Source organism: Schistocerca piceifrons, chromosome X (genome assembly GCF_021461385.2).
Source record: "Schistocerca piceifrons isolate TAMUIC-IGC-003096 chromosome X, iqSchPice1.1, whole genome shotgun sequence".
Taxonomy (NCBI): Eukaryota; Metazoa; Arthropoda; class Insecta; order Orthoptera; family Acrididae; genus Schistocerca; species Schistocerca piceifrons.
The window spans coordinates 572,238,615-572,259,378 of NC_060149.1; positions in this window are offsets into that span (position 1 = coordinate 572,238,615).

Sequence of the window (20,764 nt, forward strand, 5' to 3'; positions counted from 1 at the left end):
CCGTCGCGGCACAAGAACGAAGTTCTGGAGAACATGTCCACTGTTTTGGAAAAGGGCAGCTGCTACCTCTTCTGCATGACACTGTGCAACCTACTCCAACGGGCAGAGTCTTCAACCAGCGATAGTCTGAGCATCCACCCCAGCGAAGTACAAGGTGGTCTGGACAGTCAGAAGGGGCACAGAACAAAGCGAGATAAATGACACCTATTCCGGCCGCATGTTGTTTGTCTAAAGGTGCAGCTGCACCGCACTCCCCCTGCTGTGGCTGACTGATTTCACTGGCCCACCGTTCTGTGAGGGAAGGCATTTCAGTCTCACAATTGTGTTTCATGTCATCGCACCTCTTCTAAGTGAACACCGCGACAACAGTAAGAAACAGTCTTGTTTTCACAAAAAAAGGCACAAAACATTTTCTTTTAGTTTTATGAGCAAAATCGGTTTAGTTTAAGAGCATTCATCATGTTTAAATTATAAATTGTCATGCACGAGGAAATTACATTCTTTTCAGATGATTGAATTCTAAATAGAGAACGACATCTATACAGTCATCCTTTTAAATTCGACTGCAGGATGCAGTTCACATATCTCTCTCTCTCTCTCTCTCTCTCTCTCTCTCTTTCTCTCTCTCTCTCTCCATCTCTCGTTATTTTGTGACATCCATGACATGGAAAAAAACCTACATCATTGCCACCGATTACAGTTGACCAACTGCAGAGGTCGGTGCCCTATCGTGATACATCTGACAGATGTATTAACTTACCTCTCATCCCATATATATGCCCATTTTGCATAAAATCGAAAAACTTCCGCTATCTTGCTGTGAAAACTACCGATGAAGGAAGAATGTTCCCATTATTTCGAAACTGTCATCAGAGTAAAGAAAAATACCGATACAGGCAGCGTCTATACAGTTATTTATTACATTCGAGAGCATGTCTCGTCGTTATTTTGTAACATCCACAGAAGGCAAAAAAAAAAGAACTAAGGGCTATCTGCACCTAAACTTTAACCCTTTTGTTGGGGGCAATTTTGTAGCAACTCAGCGAAGACAATTGTTTGCTATCCTATTAGACATGTGATCAAGTGACTATATTTATTTTTTAGGACCAAAAACTATCGTGGTACATATATCATCATGGGACCTTCATGAGGTATTAAAACTGGTGATAAATGGTTTTCCCACTTTCGTTTTGTCTACTGTTATGTGTTACATATAAAAAGGTAATTAACAATGTTTTCCTCCACCTCTTGTGAAGGAACAGAGTTGGCTGAGTCTGTACCTGATGTTCAGCGAAGACTGTTCCACACCAGTCTTACCCACCATACCTCTCAAAGTGCACAAGACCTCTCCTGATGCATGCATTTTGAGGAGACTGGCACTCTGTATCGGTCTATAGTAGACATGAGTATGTTGTGGTGATATAGCAGATGATTACGGAGAAACTTGTGGTTTATGCATGATGGAACTACAGACGGACAGAGTTTGAAACATTTTACGTAAATCAACTGTGCTATCAATCCTTGAGTATTATTCCAGTGTCTGAAGTCAGTACCAAGCATGTACCGACAAGAGAGAAATGATCGTAGAGCATAAACGCACACACTTCTAAGGCTACACGGTTCTGCACCAGAAAACGCTATATTGTTAAAACCACATGATTTCAAAGGTATTAGTCATGCGGAATGCTACGCTCTTAATAATCTGATGCAGGATTTTAAACATGACTGAAACGGCAACTGTTGAAATTCTTCACGGTAAATGATAACAGCCAAACAGTTGCAGGATAAAGATTTATTAAAATTCTTGAGCACGGTTTCGGTATATCTAAATATACCTCCATCAGAAGTAAAATGCACTGAAATCACATTCTTCACTGGAGATATATAAAACAATTGTGCCAAAGGTGTCGTCAGTAGTTAAAACAACATCTCCATTTATACAACATAATTATGGACAGAGGGTTGATGCAAACACAGCATAGCATCATTATCTCGCCTGTGAAAATCTTTATCCTGCAACTGTTTGGCTGTTATCATTTACCGTGTCTAATACAGGACATACATGTCCAACATGTGACGTGCAACCATCCTGCAAGTTTTCTACCCCAATCTCTATGGCGACAAACTTTAAGATGATGAACCTACATCCTTCTACACTATTCTGGTGTCCTAGGAAGTGACAGAACTGTTCCTCACTACGAAGGCATCGTCGGTGTGTATACGCCGATCGAACTGCATATAAAACAACTAGAATGCTGCTCTACCTCTTAGGAAATTGACGGAGTTCATACATCTTTTTAAGTCGGAAATCTACGTACCCTGAATCACATGTCCCGTATTAGTCATGCTTATTAGTAGTAGAAACGGTGTTGATGGATGCTCCGATGTCTCACTAGGAAATAGAGTGAGGGAAATGGACGTGAGTATTTTTGATAGTTGATACATTGAGTTACCACCTTCGCCCACCTGCAAGAAAATGTACATGAAGAGACAGTGACTTCTTATGAGGGAGTAAGCTTCATGATCAGTAACCAAAGGAAATGAAACAGACTTACTGCTGTTTACTGTAGCATCACCATTGCCCTGGTAGCATTCTTCTTGCACACAGAAGTCATGGCCAGATGTTATGTAGTTTTGCACGTGTGTTGGGCATTGTAGCAATTTCGTCCTAACACCACGTCTCTCGAGTACACCCTCCTCTCACTAGTATGAAAGGTATATGTGCTATCAGTCCACTCTCCTTCAGAACACGCTAGAGAACTGCCTAAGTCTGTTAATCACATTGATTCTTCTCCTTAATGCTTATGGAATAATACTGCTTGTGAGAACCAACCGTAATTCGGTAATATCTATATCTGCATGTATAAGAAGACAGTCCTGGACTGGGATGCACACGTTTCGCCTGCTTTAATACAGCGCTTCCATGTAATACTACATCGCCTTTGTTGAAGTATGTGTTACGAAAACAAACGTAGTTTACAGGGATAGAGGGCGGGAGATAGTTAAAACTGAATGCAGAAAGAGCTTAATCTTTAAGTTTTTCTCCGAGTTCCCCCGACCCGCAGCATTTTCTCGCTTGTTTTTCCTGTGATTTTATATACTGTCAGTCAATTTACTTAGTTTTTTAAGGTTTTCATGATTTTTCATATTTCCCATTTTGTTGTAACTACACCAGGTTTTCCTTGATTTTTAAGGATTTTATGGCAGTATTCATATTTTTTCGTTAGTTTTCCATACGCATATGGTCATACTGCGTTGGCATTAAGTACAACATTTTACCTTGAAATGTCTTCACTCGCAGAACACTGAGGATTAGCGAAAGTACTCGGTCGTCGCGTGTAGTGCGGCAGCTGCACTTTTAGGCAAACAACATGCTGTTGGGATAGCTGTCATTTATCTTGCTTTGATATGTGGCCCACTGATCATCTGGACCACCTCGTACTCCACTGGGAATTGACTAGCCATTTCAGAAACATAAACAGCTCCAGCACAGGCAATAGTCTCTGTGAGCTGTTAAATGCATCTTCAGTCCATCCTGCTGCACCACCAGTGTTTGCTGTAAAGTATTTCCCCTACATTGAGCCATTATCACCTCCTTTTTCTTGTGTAAGATGCTCTAGAGACAGTCCTCAGCTTTATGCCTATGGTAATACACTTATTAAACTTCTCTCTGTTCAGCATCAACATTTCGTCAGTCGAACACAAAATAAATATAGTACCTTCTACTCCAGTCTTTCCCTGTCCGCTTGTAGGTGAAGAGGTCGTCCTATGTAGAGTTTATTTTGAGTATGTATGCCACTGGTTTCGAGTTTTATTCCGAATTTTTTTCCCACAGGATAACACCAGTTGTATGACATTGACAATTTTTGAGCTTTATGGCGATTTTAGATGCTCCTTGTGTAGCGCTATGCATACAGAAATGTAATTAGGACCGGTCTTTATTATTAGTTACGAAATTAGTAGTCATCTTTACTTTAGTTTCCCACCCAAAATAAATAAAGTACCGTAACCTAACCTTCCTCTTCTGCATCTGGACAGTTTCCCTGTGCAAGTGGGAGCACGTGGGCTTTCCGCCCAGAAGGATTGGGGTTTGAGTCCTGGAAAGGAGACCCACTATTTTGAATCTCCCTCCATTTCCTAGGCGGAGGGTATGGTGGGATGTCAGCAAAGTCTTGGGACAAACAAATTCACATCATTTTGATATTGCCGCCAAAATTCCAAATTCCCGGCAATAGAGCAGGTGGGGGGAGGAGGGGTGGGGAAGGGGGAGAGGTTGGGTTGGGGACTCACGTTTTGGATGGGGAAAATCCATGACATTATCTTGGGGCGGGTGTGTAGGGTAATTAATTGATCAATTTAATTAATTAGCAGATAAGTTTGATATCAATTTGATGTCAAAAGTGTCCCAGAAGCCCCATCATCTCACTACTTACGAATAGTGACTGACAAAACACTTGGAGCGGCCAGAAGGGAACAGGTAAAAGAAATAAAACTTTCTGGTTTAAGCGGGGTTGTGATGTTATTTCAGCGACTATAAAATAGTCAACCTTGCAAAGAACTAGGTAGTATGGCACAGATTATCATTGTGGCATTGGATCCCCTTTGTTCTGGGTGCATGTACCGATTTGGTTGGGAAGAGTGACTTAAGGCTGTAATATCGTCTTCTGAGGCAAGCTGTCAACCGAAGGGAAGTAGTGGTTCTCTCACTGGACTCGTATTCGAGAGGACGGTGGCTCAATTCCACCTCTGGACACCCAGATTTACATTTTCCATTAATTCCCTAACTCGCTCTGGCAAATGGCACGACGGTTTCCTTGAAAGGGCACGGCCGATTTCCTTCCCCATCCTTGAAACATTCCGTGCTTGCGCTTCGTCACTTATGACGTGAATGTCGACGGTACATTGAATTCTAATCTTCTTTTGTTCATCCTGAGGTAAGATGGCCCACAACTCGTGTAACTGGTCCTTAACATCCTGTATACTGGCACAGGGACAGAATTGACGTACGAGCTGGTTCTTCACATATTCTATGGAGTATAGATTTGGGGAACTTGCTGGGCACTAGAGTGCCTCAACTCCACGCAGTGTTCATAGAGACGTGTGCCAAGTGAGGAGGAGCATTGACTTACTGAAAAACTAGACAAAATACTGTCGCAAGGGTGGTAATGCAAGAGATCTGTACGTAATACTGCGCTGTGCGAGTTCCCTCAGTCACTACCAGCCGTGACCTGGAATGATATCCGATGTCTCCCCGTACCGCTGTGCCTGTCATAAACGTTAGGGAAACGGAAACTCTCCAGCTCGCCACCATGCCCGCTGACGATGATCAACCCTGAAAGTGTATAAGCACTATTCTTCGCTAAACACAAGGAGGTGCCGTTTATAAGCAGTCCATGCTTCGCAGTCACAGGACCACTCCAACCGCAGCTGTTTGTCTTGCATTGGTAATGGCAGCCTACACGTGAACTGCACGAGGTGTCACAGTGGTCAGCACATTGGACTCGCTATCGGCAGGACGACGTGTTATTGGGTAAAGTGGTACAATTTCGATATAGGTACAACTCCGATCAATATAAGGTTTCGCGCCATTTGTCAGTCTCGTAGTGTTGGTAGCACTTGCCTTTGTGTGGCTTTGTAGTGTAGCTGGTTTCTACAGCTCCTCCTGTCTTTTCCAAGAATACACCACTTTTTGCTTTCGAAGATATAAATTTTTTCCTGTTAAGAGGTAAGTGAAGCTACTTAGTCTAACGCGCTCTTATAAATTTTCTAGTTTACACGCGCTTGAAAATTCTATGTTAGAGAGGTTAACTTGTTTTCCGTTCAATTGTGTTCTGAGGCACCTACAGAGAAAGCCTATGTGACATGTGCTGACATCTCTTGGCACAATTCAGTACTATTTACTCGTGATTTCACTCACGCCAATAGTACATTTTCGATCAGAAAAATAGTACAATTTCGATACCCTAGTACAATTTCGATCAATGCAGTTTTTTAGTTTAGTCCGTCACGATTTGTTACCATAGACATATTATATACAATTGGTGCAAATAAATTCTGTATATTTAAACATTTTCCTACGCGATTTCTTAAAGCCACCTCTTATTTTCTAGATGCCACGAAAACGAGCAGAAGATAATCTACAATAAACGGAGTCCAGCTGCATTAGATGAGTCACTAAAGATTGTAGTGAGTGGACATTTGAGCCTTCGAGATGTTTCGGAATCATGACATTCCTTTCAGCACTTTACATGGCAAAGTGCAAATTAAAATGAAAATGCAAGCAGGAATAACTCCAACTACTACTATAGAAAACAGAATTAGTTATCCAGTGGTACTCAGTTCTGAAATGGATGATGCTTTGATCCAGAGAGCTTTATTTCTAGAACAACGAGGACTGGGTCTGTCTCCACTCCAGTTAAGAAAAGGTGCATTTCGGTTAGCTGAGAGAAATAATTTGAAATATCCATGGAACTTAGAAAACAAGACTGCTAGAATCGACTGGTTTAGAGCATTTGTTAAGAGACACACTCACCTTAGCCTGAGGAAACCCAAGGGTCTTTCGCGAGCCAGAGCTGAACGCTTGAATAAAGCAGACGTAAGTAAATATTTTCAGAAAGTAGAAGAAATCTTAAAGGAAGATGATTTGTTTGATAAACCAGAGTGTATTTATAATATGGATGAATCCAGCTTTCCTCTTAACAACAGACCCATAAAAATAGTAAGTCGCAAAGGAAAGCGAGAAGTTGTTTCACTAACAAAAGTGGAAAGAGGACAAAATATGACTGTTGCTGCATGCAAGAATGCAAGTGGTACGTATTTACCACCAATGGTAATTTTTCAAGAAGTGAGGAAACATCCTGAACTTCAAGATGGCTTACCTCCTGGTTCCATTACGGAGGTGAGTGAATCGGGATACGTTAACAAAGAATTGTTCATGGTTTGGCTTAGACACTTCTAGAAATACAAAACAATGGGTAGCCCTATTACACTTATTATTGACAACCATGGCAGCCACACCAGCTTAGATGCTGTAGAATATTGTCGGGAAAATGGGATAGAGCTTTTTGGATTGCCTCCGCATAGTACACACGTACTGAAACCATTAGATAGAAATTTCTTCAAGTCCCTAAAGGCTCAGTATCACAGAAATGCAGGTGACTGGATTCATCGCAATCCCAATTAAAGCATTACAAAACAACGATTCTGTATTATTTTCTGTGAAGCATGGAACAAAACTGCGTCCGTTGGGTGCGTAGCCAAAGGGTTTCAATGTATAGGAATAATGCCCTTCTGTAAAAACATTGTTCGCGAGGAGACATTTGCACCTTCAACGTTATTCGAGGCTCCTGCTCCTTCAATCTCCATAAGTCGCTACTAACAGCATTATGGGGGAAGAACCCTTATCTTCAAAAGATGTAACTGAAGATCATGGCAAATCCGTAACGCCAGGGTCCAGTACCATTTGTCAACAAGATGCAGTCAAGGACATGTTGCCAAGTCCAGAGAAAAGATTATCGTCTCGGAAGAGGAAAACAGACATCAGCTAGACTCACCTCAGATGAAAACCTGGAAAACCTCCACAGCAACAGAAAGCGTTTTCAACAGGGCACAAGGAAAGCAAGGAACAAATGCAACAAGATTAATAAACAGAAATGTGCGTCTGTGAGTAATGATGAAAGAAGTGTAGCAAGGTTCAAATCGCCAGCAAACAACGAAAATAATTGTGGATTTTGTTTATTGAATTATTATAGGGCAGAAACAGTAGCTAAGGATAACTACATTCACTGCCAAAAATGAAATGTTTGGTACCACGAAGTATGCGTTGGTGCCTCAGGGAAAAAGTGATTTTTATGTGAAAGATGCCAGTGATCAAAATTGTACCAGTAAGTGATCACAATTGTACCTAGTGTGGTACATTTTCAATCGATTTTTCTCAATTTCTTTTTTTTTGTGTGAAATCTTATGGGACTTAACGGCTAAGGTCATCAGTCCCTAAGCTTACACACTACTTAACCTAAATTATCCTAAGGACAAGCACACACACCCATGCCCGAGGGAGGTCTCGAACCACCGCCGGGACCAGTCCATGACTGCATCGCCTTTGACGGTTCGGCTAATCACGCTCGACTTTCTCAATTCTGTAACCTTTTTTTTGTCTATACCAACATTTGTAATTGTCTAATATTTGTGTTACATATTCATTAAACATTCAAGAACAAGTGCCATAGTTAAAATTACTTCTGTTCTCAATATATTTCCAGTTACAATAACATTTGTCCGAAATGATCGCAATTGTACCACCTTCCCCTATGGAATGTTTTATTCCCATTAGTCTACACTTTTATATGTGACAATAAAGTCAGGGTCCACGAATAGTTAATAATTAATAGTTCGATGCCTCACTACTCCAAACGTTTTGCCCTCCAGAGTTTTCCTTGCTTACAACTAGCGACGCTGCCATGGCGTTGTACACTGAATAGAAGCAGTGCAGCTCTGCTCTCCGAAAATAAGGTTTTGGTGCAGTCGCCTCCTTTGGGCATGAATGTTCTCCCGTTTTTCCCTTAAATAGTTGCAGGATGCATGTTGTAACCTCAGCTCTCCTTCCTGATTTCAGCTGTTGTCCACAATAAACAAAATCATTTATGAAAAATTTGAGAGGAGCGAAGATATCAATAAACTTTTTAGTTTACTTAGCTTTTCGTGTAAAGTTGGCTCCAGTTCTTCTTGTCTAGGGGTCTGATTCCTGAAGCTGAAATTCTCACGTTTTAGGTCCTCATGGCTGAATTGATCTAAATAAATTTGAAGTTTGTTGCTGCAGGATTTTTGTTGTTACGTCAGTATATTTTGTCTCATTTTCGTATATCATAGTCTTCTGAATTTCTCATTAACAAAGCGGAAATTACATAACATCAGAGGCATGCTTACTACTACTAAACTTTGCGGTAACAACAATATTCCGAAGGGTTTACAATTTTTCTTCACAAATGAATTTCTGTTGATTATTATTTCATAAATGAATCCAGAAATAAACATAATAAACAGTACTAGATTGCGTGATTAAAAATAGAAATTTTAAATGCGCCAAATAATGCATAATTTTAAATGTTCCTAAATAAAATAATTTCAGTTGTACATTCAGAACTAGTATTTATCGATTACGATATCCAAAATAAAGTAATTCCTTTTCATAAATTTCAGCTCTAAATATAACATACTGTGTATAAAATTATATGAAAGTTTTCAGAAAAGCAGCTGAGATAATTTTGACCTGTCCAGAATTCTGAAAATAATACAGATATCGACAACTACTGTCGAGTAAAAGTAATGCCAGAACAGACTGTCCCGTTACAATGTGTCCCTACTCATTATACCCTCTGGAGTTGGGCATATGGTGAACACCCTGTTCTGACATTTCTGGAGCTCACTTCGCTCTTCTCTGTGTCGAGCCCCATCTTCTGTTAGTAGTAACACCCATCCCTCCCTTACTTGCACAAATTTCCCAACAGCTGTCAGCTTCACTGGATAAGTGTGCACTGCGTAACACCTAAATACTTCGTGCTTCCCAGATACTGGTATTTTTTACCAATATGTACAATCGCGTGCTATCTATTACTACTGCCATTGCTGCACCATGGTAGTAAAATGGTAAGTTCTGACTACTCGGTTCCACTACTAGCTCTAATTCCTATGGCATTTCTCCTAGCACCTCCCTCAACCCCTTCAGAAATTGCTTGGGTGATAACAAGGCTGGACTTAATTGATCATGTAGCACCTGATGGACTGCCCCCTGCAAATTTGTTGGCTCATGCCTTGGGTCCCATATCCTATCACCTAGCGACCGCAATAACCTTGCATCTAATACTTAGATACATGCTTCCACTGCCTCCAAATTCCTTTTCAGGGTACTAGCGGAGGTCCTGGCATAATCCATGACTTCCTTAGTAAGCTGGCGGAACATGCGTGTGTTGTTCAGCACGCGTGGAGTGCCACCCTGCAGTCACCTTTCTCGCTCCTGCTAACCATCTTGCTGCTTCTGCAGTTTCATTCAGTTTGTTCACGTCGCTTTCGTCTGCTGTCCCTAAGGTTGCTTCAATACTCTACCCCCAGCATCTATCCTTCCCCTATTTATTCTCCTAAGTTCGTGAGGAACTACTTCAATTACCTCTTGCATTTGTTCTTTTACTCGTACATATGCCCCGAGCAAGTTCCTATGTTTCTTTCAGACCTCTCTCTGCTTCCCAATGCTAATCGGCAATTCTTGCGCCCCTGAAAATACTGCTTCCAGCCTCCTGATTTCATTTCGTAACTCCCACACGTTAACTACTAAAGACCATTTATGGCTAGGAACTACCATATCTGCCTGTCTGGAAAACAGCACTCCACCGTCCTGTTGATGCACTTGCCGTTCCATTACACAGCCCCCAGCGAAGAGGTTCAGTACTGCCAGAACTAGCATTCTTCTTCTCCTTTGCCTGGGAACCTGATGTAATAGGATGACTCGAGCGGGTGACACAGTTGGGGCTGTAGGGCGTGGCTGGGTAGACGAAGGTGGCTGTTTTCAGCAATCTTCTTCTTTGATGTAGGTTCTTCCAATACATTTTCCGGTAGCTCAGCCCCACTGCTCGTGTCGTGGTGGAGACGTGCTGATGCGCGCAGTCCGGGGAATGTGACGCCATGCTCGGTCAGCGGCTGTGCAGGCAGTAGGAGGTAAGCAGCATGAGGCTTGGCCTAGCTCGCCTCTTGCGGACGCTGCGGCTCGTGACGACGCCGGGAGTCGCCTGTGCAGCAGCGGGCAACGCCCTCGGCTGGCCAGTCCTCGGGGACAGCGTCACTGAGGACGATGACGTAACAGCGACCGAACGCTCAATTGGTAGAACCGATGCCGACGCCCACCTCTGATGCACTTCAATAGTGCAGACCGCTGCTGAATCTGCTGGTTATGTGGCGCCGTGTTTATTAAATGTTCTCAAAGAGTTGGCTAACGCAACCGCGCCACATGCGGCCCGCGCCTGCGTATTTCTGCTAGTGCTGCGTTCTGGCTGTTGATGGCTGCCACACACGTACACACATACCGACATTCGTTGCAAAACTGTGTCATAAGCATAACGCGCTGGCCAGCCTCCGTTCGCCATCTGCCATGAGGCTGGCACATCGCACACTAAAACATACTAAATCACAATTTCGCACCATATTTCCTAAAAATAACCCATTGTCCTCTACACTGAGGATAGGGTTCCATGTCATCTCCCCTCCCCGCAAGAAACCTGTTGACTCTGAACAAGGATCGTCATATTGTTCTACAGCTAAGACCATAATTAAATATATAGGTTTATCCCTACCCATAGCACATTACTTCCTACATTACACATACAAGTAAACTGCACAAAATCGATACACGTAACTACTCTCTTGACCTTAATGTATAACGAGTCTGTAGTACCCTAAATTCCCTCTCCTGTTGCTCATCATTTCACTTTTCCCTCTTAATACCCTACCTTGCTCTTAGTGGAACTTCTCCTGGAATCATGTCTGGTGCATCATCGAATGGTCGCAGACGTCCTACATGCAGAATCGTCGTTCTTGTCGGCAACTGTAGCTTCACATTCACTGGTGACGTTGTTTCGACTACTTGGTAAGAGCCCATGTACTGCGTTAACAACTTCTTTGTCTTTCCATTCGGCGTATATGGACTGGACAGCGTCATTCATTGGCATACCTTACACTGCAGTAACGTCTTCACACGCCTCACTACCTCTTCCTTTTTCTCCAAAGCCTTCGTATTTGCTCTTTGTACCCTGTTCCACATCTCCTTTAATTTTCTTGTAAACTCACGGACTGCTTCTCCCTTTCTGCCACTCTTCTGGTCAGTCATGTCGAAAGCTGATGGCATCTTTTTGCCCTACACGAACTCAAATGGTGGCAACCCAGTACTAAATTGTACTTTAGAGCCATGTGCGCTTACAACAAAAGCTAGATATCTATCCCAGTTTGAATTATTTGAATCCAAGTAACAATTAAGCATTTTTCCAATTGTTCTATAAACTCTCTCTGTCCTCCCATTAGCTTGAGGATGTAGTGGGCTAGTACACAACTTCTTCACTCTCAGCAACCGACACAATTCCTTCATCAGGTCAGACATGAAGTTCGTCCACAGGTCCATTATCGCCATCTGTGGCGCTCCAAACATTAATATCCATGTATTAACTAACTCCTTTGTGACTGTGATTGCCTGTTGGCCCAGCACTGGCATCATTTCGTTTTAACGAGAAAAATGATCGGCTACAGTCAGCACAAAACTATTTCCCAACCGTGCTGAATGGCCCCAACACATCCACCTCAATGAAAGAAAAAGTTTCTGCTGTTTCTGGCAATCTTTGTAACAATGCCTGCTTCCAACTCAAAGTGCCTCTCTGTGCACAATCCACATCATCCTTCTTCCCTTTCCATCAGTAGTTGCCTGCCACACTTCTATAAGTCGCCCTGCATCCACGATGGCCTGACAAAATATGATTATGGATTCCACGTAGCACTTCCAACTTCAGCTTGACTGCCACAACCACTCGTGGACCCACTTTTGTCTTTCTGCACAGTAATCTGTCATGCATACCAAACTGCTGCTGTTCCTTATGCTGCCTACATTTCTCAATGCTGTTCTGTGCTGTTCGTCATTCCTCAAGATCGTGGCCAAGTGCTTCTATTACAGCTATCTTCCTTTTTAGTCCGTCTGCATTTCCTTGTTTCCTTCTCGACTTGTGGATTACGTCATACACAAATTCACTGAGTTTCAATGCACATCTGGTTAATCTACTAAATGGGTCCTTCAAGCCTAGTAACTAAATCTGCATGGTCCATTAACACCTTAAACGTCCTCCTGTACAAATGACATCTAAAGTACGTTATTCTGGATACCTTCCTAAGCATCTCTCTCTTCTTCATAGAGTAATTTCTTTCTGTGGCGTTGAATTGTCTTGATGCAAAGGCAACAGCATGTTCTTGACCATCGACCTCCTGCCTCAAAACGCAGCCAAGGGCATAGTTTGACGTATCGCATGGCAATATAAATTCTTTCAGAAAGTCTGGAAACACTAAAACTGGGCTGGATGTTAACGCCTTCTAATGCTCCCTGACATTCCTCCAACCGCACAAACTTAACCCCTTTCTTCAACAACTTCGTAAACGGTCTTGCAGTATTCGCAGATCCCTTGTCAAACTTCCTATAATAATTCATGAGATCGAGGAAAGACTGTAACACCCTAGTAGTTTTTGGTAAGGGAAAATCTTGCACTGCTTGCACCACTCTCGGACCAGTCGTTACACCATCCTTACTTATGACATGGCTCAAATAGTTAACTTTCTCCAGCGGAAAGTGACAGTTTTCAGCGTTGAGTGTGAGATGTGCTACCCGTAATCTGCTGAATACCTCTTATAGACGTTGTCTATGTTCCTGCATAACCCTTGAATGGACGATTATGTCATCAACAATTACCAAGCACGGGAGTGGTTTCAGTCCTCTCAGTTCTCCATCCAGCAACCGCTAGAATGTCGCCGGCGCATTTTTCAACCCAAAATGCAACCTGCTATGTTGTTAGTGTCTCCCATTTGTTGAAGAAGCTGTTTTCGGTCTACGTTCAGTTGCCACTTCTAACAGATGGTATCCACTCTTCTGTTCCAAAGTCGACAAACACTTGGTTTTACCAAGGCTGTCTATGGTCTTCGTGATATTCGGAATAGTGTATGCAGCTATTGTGTTCTTGCTATTCTAATATCGGTAACTGCAACAAAACCGATACTTCTGCGAACTGTCCACAGACTTCTTGGGTATGATTAAAATTCCCGCCCCCCATTCACTTTACTTTCTTTTACTATTTGGTCAGCTAATTACTGATCTATGAACGCTTCTAAAACTGGTTGCAACGACTGTGGTATTCTATATGGTCTTCGCTATACCGGTGCTTCATTTCCTATAATAATCCTGTCTAGTGTTACTAGCGTGCTAGACACGGCCCTCAAGGGAAAACAACAGATCGTGGAGTCCAACTGTGCTCTTTCTGCTCTTTTAATTTGCTTCAAAGTCACACGAAATGCAGTCACAGCAGCGTTCTGTGCCACCTCATAGCTCACACCTCCTGTGTGGCAATCTTCCTCACCGAGAATCTCTAGTGCAGCTGACAACGTTCTCTTCAACATCTTTACATCTTCGGCGCCAAAATTATCGACATTGACGAATACCACTTTCCCTCCATCCCTTTCCTGTGTGTTTACAATACTACGTTTCATCAAACAACACGCTGTGTCTAATACTTCACTATCCTCCAATGGTTCTATTCACATGTCACACCTTGTGATAAGTTCGGTTCCGCAATCACCCATAGTGATTTTCTGGTGCTTTTCGACACAAAGTCATACGAATCAAGTCATTGATCACGATTTAGTTGGACCATCTTGTATACTAGACAATCCTTGTGGCAGATTAAAATCCACTAATCGGAATGTCTTCCCACTCACTTCCACTACATGTCATCGACGGTCAATTATGGCATGATGTCGATGCAGAAAACCTAACCCTATGATCATGTTGTAACCTTCGCTTACACGAGACACCACTGCCACACTCTACCTGAACTTGGTTGCCCCAACTGAAAAATTCGGCACTACTCACCCCGATAGTCGTATATCATTATTCCTCAGCCAACGTAAATCATATCGTAGTGTGTTCCACTGCCTCCTACAACTAATTCTCTCGAGGCTACCGATACATACGCTTCTGTGTCCAACAATACTTTGCATTCTCTTCCATCTACAACACCCATCGTGGCCCATTCCACCTCTGAATTCATTCTGACTGAACTTATTAACACTGGGAACTCCTGTCGGCAGCGCTGGGGCTCCCTAAAAGGTTTAACGATCGCTTCTTATTCCCTGGACTACCTCTACCATCATCCCCACAACCTTGCCGCTGACCAAAAACTCTTCTACTGCCATTTCCTTCAAATTGTTGGCGATCCCTGTTACTCCAGTTGTGCTATGGGTTCCGTAACTGATAATATCTTTGTGCATGCCCCGTTCGACCGCAATTAAAACACTTAATATTCGATGTAAATACCTGCTTCCACTGTCTTAGCCCTGTCAACCTACCGATTTCTTCGTATTACAAAGCTTATCTAACCCCTTCATGAAGATCCTCAGCCAACCCCGTATGCACTCTCCTAGACGTTTCCGGTGTCAAACCACTCAAAAAAGCATCAAGTGCTCCTTGCTCGGCCTCTTGCAGCACCACTTTATTTACCTCCACAAACAATGAGAGTTCGTACATGTTACCGTTTATTTTCCTAATTCTATCTACAGTTTTCTACTACCTCATTACGTCTCCTGGATATTATCCCTAATAGTTCGCTAAAAAACGGTGCGCTATTATGTTTCCTACATCGTTGTTCCAGTCCCTGTCTCAACTGGCCAAAAAAATTCTACATTTCGCAATGCTTCTGTGCACCTAACGAATAATTTTGCTTCTCTTAACAAACGTAACTATGTGATCCGCAACAGCTGTTTATCTGATCAATCCCCTATGGCAGCTGGTGACTTAAGATCCTCTGTAACTGCCAGCACATCCTCAGACGCTCTACCAGGGCAAAGAGAAACAAGATTCATCACAGTCGGATCCAGTCCAAGAGTTTACAACTTCAACGCTTCTGTGTCGCAATTTTTTCCTGCTAGTTAATTAAACATAGACCTATTATCCACTCTCAATTGAGCCACATGATCCACTAATGACTGCAACGCTTCTTCAGTGGTGATATCTCGGGTCTCTGATTTTCTGTCTGTGACAATTAGCCACTATAAAAATTACACGACAGCAAAACAATATGCACACAACAGTTTATTTCCGAAGTGTTCTACGAAATTACTTCTTGTCTCTAATCATGAGCCATCTGGACTCTCTACAATGCCTAGCCGTATGCCCAAAACGAATACACGTAAGGTAGTTCCGCTACTGCTTCAGTACAGGGCGCAGAATGCCCGAGCAAATCACACTGAGTGCAACTAGCAGATACTAACCCTTCATCTTTACCATTAATCCTAAATTGCCACAAATCCACAGGTTCCCCTGGTTTTTTAAAAAGCAATTTTCGTAAAATCATGCCACCAAAACGTCGACCTCATGATTACCACTACAAAAGATCAAAATAGTCTCACTCATCCCCCGTGACGACACTTCGGGCTGTGGCTCGAGCGATGTGCATTGGGTTGGCACACGCTCCACTGTTGATTGCTGCAACGTCGGCCCTTCTGACATCACTCTGTATGGACCACTCTGTAGTAGTCTCCGGACCGGAGGTGAAGGCAAGGCTATGACCAGTTGCGACAGCGGAGCTTCGGAGCTTCGCTCTATGGTGGCGGAGGCGGCTGGCGTTGTGTCGCAGCTTCCCACCCTGGGCCTCAGCGTCGTTGGCAGCAGGCATGAACAGCAGACTGACCGGGTCGTGGCATCACGTCCAATGAAGGACCCAGTGCTGCGGCAGATGCAACTTGGTGTCGAAGGCTGCTGCTGACGCTTCCCAGTCGTCTCATGGTCCGATGCCCTGGTGCGGATACTCAGTGATGACCAAGTCCCCTAATATACAGGCGTATTGTCCTCAAATTCAGCCTCATTTACACTCCGGTACTACCCATTTGTTTCTCTAAAACCAAGTGTCTAGTCAAGTCATCCATAACAAAGAGACTCGCTCGAGTGTGGTGGCACCGACCCGCTTACTACATAGTTCTTTCCTGTGCGGGGCAGTTTACCGCTGCGCTAAGCTATCCTCGCCTTGCAACTCAATTGCGCATCTGTTATTGTGCCCTATATGTCGATATTACTGCCAGTGATACCATCACAATACTCCGCGGCATCCTCCGTGCTACTTTGTCAGTTGAACTGAAGATTTAATACTTTGCCCTAAAATACTGGGTAGTGCCGCTACGTATGACAGTTTATTGAGGTGACTTCGCCTTATCCATATGAAGCTTATCACTCAATAGCGGCGACTGGTTTACGATGCTCAAATTTCTTTTCACGTTATTGCAGAGAGCTGACTGACGAGAGAGAGATAAGGCATCGCCGGATGAAATGTGTTTGTCAATTAACGACCAAACGCACAAGAATGGTGGCCCTGAGCTATATCAAATTTTCTTAAAGGTACTATATCGCTGCTCCCACCTAATTACACAGTTGTAATGAAAAATTTGTGCTTCATTGGGCAGCTGCTATGTGGCTCCCAAACGCATGTAATTTCGAAAATTCCTGAATCGATTAACACTATTTGCAAGTATATTCTTCTCCATCTTCAACATTTACTTTCTTATTCTAAGGGAAATAAATGGGCACATGAGAGAACCACAATTTTTTAAAATAATGTTATGCAAAATATTTAGAAAAGCGCGGAAAAAATTAAGAACATAACTGGTTTTATTGTTAACGAATAAAATTTTAGGTTAAGAAATTCCTTTGAAGAAAAATCTGATGAAAGCGAGCAGCTATAGGGCTCCATATTTTTCCTAAGATGGATTTTGACATCAGGTGGACAGTATTACGCTCTCCAGAAACGATCTGTGAAACAAATTATTTCTCCATTTCATCCGTTATGAGAAGATTACTGCAATCTTGAATGACTTAAGTACTTATTTTAGCCCACATAAACTGTATTTTTAATTCCTTTAATTCTACTTTCGGAACTAGAATCATTTCACCATGTTAAGGCACCTTTGTTGAGGAAGCAGTACCATTTTATAGCAAGAGTTACAAGGGACACAAACCAGACGTTCGTAAAGGAAGAAAAGTCACTTTGACGCATATTTTACTTGTTTGGTTGTCTATTTTCCTATGGTCTCTTCTTAAACATAATCTGCTTGGGGCATAAATTGCGCCATAGTTGCTTTAAGGTCTGGAGAAATACCATCATGAACTAAGGACAGAGTCACAGTTTCAGGAACTAAATATGAGAGCCGGTTTAAAATTCTTTTCGCATATGCCTTACTCGTTCACGGTTCTGTTAATTTATCAGTTGACACATATATGGGAAGCCTGGATTACGACGTAAATCAGGTTCGTATCTAAATTCGGCTAAGAAAAATACCTAATCTTCTTCTGAAGTCATTCTCATCGTTAGGCAACTAAAAATAATGTTGAAAGTTATCCATCTGTAAGGAACTGCCAAATGAAAAAGAGAAAGATGCAAAAAAACTACAGAAACTGTTATGTACTTCAAAATTAATGGCCATACCTGTTACTACATTTATAACATTGAGTGAGAAGACGATCTGTGTCTTCGTGGAAAAATGTCTGTGGTTGCCTACGGACCCATCATTGTACCCAGACGTGCTGCGCTTCGTCCGCAGCAAATCGACCGACACGAGTGTCTTTCTTCAGGGCTGCAAAAATATGGAGATCTCATGGGAAGATATCGGTTCAAATGGTTCAAATGGCTCTGAGCACTATGGGACTTAACATCTGTGGTCATCAGTCCCCTAGAACTTAGAACTAATTAAACCTAACTAACCTAAGGACATCACACACATCCATGCCCGAGGCAGGATTCGAACCTGCGACCGTAGCAGTCGCGCGGTTCCGGACTGAGCGCCTAGAACCGCTAGACCACCGCGGCCGGCTAAGATATCGGAATTGTATGGTGGATTTGTAAGAGCTTCCCAGCAAAACTTCTCCAGCGTACTCGAAAAAATGCAGTAGATTTCTTCTCCTGACGACTATGGCGGAGATAGCCATAGAAAGCTCGAGCATTTTATTCGAAATGACTTGGACTGGAAATCGAGATTTTATTCAGGCATGCAGCCGCGAAAGACTCCGAAGATACCGTCAAGCGCAGAGGAGAAAGCAAATAAATGGAAAGACCCCTAGGAGGAGGAAGAAGAGTCTATAGTCACGATAGAAGGATAAATTGGAGTCGATATTGAAGAAAAAGGAGATTCAGTATTGAACTCAGAGTTTAACAGACCCCTGGAGAACTTGCAATGAAATAAGTCAGAAGGCATAGAAGTGTTTCCCTCGGAATCTCTAACATCACTGTGGGAGTGTAAAATGTAAACTTTCATGACCGGAAATGTTGCATTCATTAAAATATTCCAGGCTCTTATGCCGAGCTCGGATGAATTTCTTGCAGGAAACGAACACTTCGTCCCCGTCTCCAGAGGACATCTTCAAGGTTGGTTGTAATTTTTCCGACGTTCGCTAACGGATGAAGTAAAATTTGGTTTCGACGTGTGGTAATGCAGTACTGGACGACAGCAACCTGACAACTCCCAACTGCAATTGACTTTTAAAAATATCTGACGTCAAGCCTTTGCGCGGGAGCGCACGGATACGCACTTTTACTTCACCCAGTAGTGACACATGGTGTGCATCGGATATTCGACAAAGTTAGAACCCAATTTAAGATGTCCCCCGCTGACGGGGGCGAAACATTTTGCTTCAGCTCGATACTCATTCGTGGCCCTGAACGTCTTAATAAGTGTGAACTGGGGGAAGTAACATCCTACACTCAACTATGTACCCTCCGACTAAGAGAGGAAACATTAAAAGGTTTGGCTAGTTTTGTTGTATAGGGGTTGAGATACGTACGTGCCGTATTACAAGCCAAATACTGCTGAGTCTACAGTATACAATATGAATATATACATGAATCGAATGGTCAAAGGTTCCTATCACAAGGCGATTGCGAATTTTGAACATAATATAGACATTTATAGATGAAACACTGCAATGAAATAAATTCTGCAGGTACTATTTTAACGACTTTAAATGATGAATACGATAGCAGAAGTATCTTTAAGAATGTCCTTTATTACTACACTACTGGCTATTAAAATTGGTACACCAAGAAGAAATGCAGATGATAAACAAGTATTTATTGAACAGATATATTATACTAGAACTGACATGTGGTTACATTTTCACGCAATTTGAGTGCATAGATCCTGAAAAATCAGTACCCAGAACAACCACCTCTGGCCGTAATAACGGCCTTGATATGCCTGGGCATTGAGTCAAACAGAGCTTGGATGGCATGTACAGGTACAGCTGCCCATGCAGCTTCAACACGATACCACGATTCATCAGGAGTAGCGACTGGCGTCTTGTGACGAGCCAGTTGCTTGGCCACCATTGACCACACGTTTTCAGTTGGTGAGAGATCTGGAGAATGTGCTGGCCAGGGCAGCAGTCGAACATTTTCTGCATCCAGAAATGCCGGTACAGGACCTGCAACATGCGGTCGTGCATTATCCTGCTGAAATGTAGGGTTTCGCAGGGACGGAATGAAGGGTAGAGCCACGAGTCGTAACACATCTGAAATGTAACGTCCACTGTTCAAAGCGCCGTCAATGCGAACAAGAGGTGACCGAGACGTGTAACCAATGACACCAATACCACCACGCCGGGTGATACGCCAGTACGGCGATGACGAATACACGCTTCCAATGTGCGTTCACCGCGATGTCGCCAAACACGGATGCGACAATCATGAAGCTGTAAACAGAACCTGGATTCATCCGAAAAAATGACATTTTTGCCATTCGTGCACCCAGGTTCGTCGTTGAGTACACCATCGCAGGCGCTCCTGTCTGTGATGCAGCGTCAAGGGTAACCGCAGCCATGGTCTCCGAGCTGATAGTCCATGCTGCTGCAAACGTCGTCAAACTGTTCGTGCAGATGGTTGTTGTCTTTCAAACGTCCGCATCTGTTGACTCAGGGATCGAGACGTGGCTGCACGAT